General features: G+C 50.4%; 1 protein-coding gene across 1 annotated transcript in view; it reads left to right on the forward strand.

Annotated features, from left to right (window-relative positions):
* Window positions 1–1,618, forward strand: part of CLEC19A (C-type lectin domain family 19, member A) — a gene marked incomplete at its 5' end in the record, with an annotated part of 8,450 nt that overhangs the window by 585 nt on the left and 6,247 nt on the right. The window lies entirely within an intron of this gene.

Below are 1,618 nucleotides of genomic sequence, written 5' to 3' on the forward strand. Positions count from 1 at the left end.
CGTGGCTCCCCGATTATTTATTCACCCTTCCTGCATGTAAAAAGTGGACACAAATATGTGATTACCCCTTATTACCCCCCTTTTTTTCCCTTTTTTGAGCTGGTGGCGGTGTTGACTGCTATATGCCACTTGAATTTCTTGCAAACTTTTTCATGGGGCTGGCGCAAGTGAGAGCCACTGCTCTTGAGTTTGTTCGCACCCTGTTAGACTTCTATGGGAATGTGAGCAGCAAGGGACTCCTGAAGTGCTGTTCGGTGGGTTTGTAAGAAAAAGGATCAATGCAAGCCCAGTTTTCCTGCCAGATGCCAAATCCGTGGAAGCGTCACCCAAACTAATCAAAAAGGAAAAAAAAAATCTCTGCAAGATAACTGCTATCTGTTAGTGCTGGCTGCAGGAGGGCTGCTGCTGGTGTCTGATGTAGCCTCACAGCTCCAAACATACCTGGCAGAAGATTTTAAGCTATAAAACCAGCTTGGTTTCATTACAGGATTTTAAAAAGCAAAGTCCTCTGTGTGAGAGGATGTTGCTTCCAATGTGCTTCAGCTGGTGTTTAATATTTTACTGGGAAATTTGTAACATGCGCCTTCAAAGACACTTGAGAGTGTGTAAAATACTGCCCAGTAATTAAATGAGCTTCACATCCATCAGTCAGTACCATTCCCTCCAGCTTCACGCATCTGCCAGGAACATGGACACCAAAGGCCCTCCTCGATCTGCTTGTTTCAAAGGTGGATGCTAAGCACGAGACTTTGTCATCTGCTAATGGAAGACCGATATAGCAAATAACATGAAGGTGGGATTGTTTGTCCTTAATGATTAAAATATCAGGGCTTAAGGGCATGCTCCTAAAGTCAGGGGTGACCTGAGGCACCCCAGACAGTAGCACCTGCCACACAATCCTGCCCGCCACATCCCCGCATTAGTGCTTATTCTTTGGTTTTATTCAACGAAGAGGACGTGGGCTGGTGGATGTGTTGAGGCTGGGGTGGGATGGAGGCCTGGCTCTGTTGGCACTTTGATCCCCTCGGCCTCGCTGCGGGCTGCGCCATCCTCTGTGTGTGTGTGTGTGTGTCCTGGAGCTCCCCGTCCCTGCCCCGTTGTCTTGCCCATCCCCTATAACTGCCCACTGCTGCAGCAGTGCTAACACGGGGTAAAGCTGCGCTGCTGGCCTTCCCCGTGGTCCTGAGCTGGTAAGAGGTGACTCGGTGAGCACAAGGATGCTTGTCCTGAGCCCCAGCTCCAGCTGGGGAGCAGTGCCTGTCTCCTACTTGGTGTCACAGCCCTTGGTTACCAGCAGAAGGGCTCTGTGGGTAGCTCTGCCCTGGGAAGGACCCAGCCTCCCATGTGACAGGGATCTCCTCAGCTCTCCTCTGTTGGCCTTAACTTCAGACAAGCCTCGTGGGTGTTGAGAGACACCCTCCAAACCCAGCCGCTTGCCAAGAGCTGAAGAGGTTCGCTTGCTTTTTGAGGTCAGATGGCAGCATTAGCTTATGGATGTGCCAAGGGGGCTGTTTCAACACCACGCTTTTCAGTGAGGTGTCTCCTAACAACCCTAAGCCTTTTGGTCAGTCATCAGTTGTTGGAGAAACAGAGATCTTCAACGCTCTGCAGCAAGAAG

This window comes from Buceros rhinoceros, unplaced genomic scaffold (genome assembly GCF_000710305.1).
Source record: "Buceros rhinoceros silvestris isolate BGI_N320 unplaced genomic scaffold, ASM71030v1 scaffold21349, whole genome shotgun sequence".
NCBI classification, from domain to species: Eukaryota; Metazoa; Chordata; class Aves; order Bucerotiformes; family Bucerotidae; genus Buceros; species Buceros rhinoceros.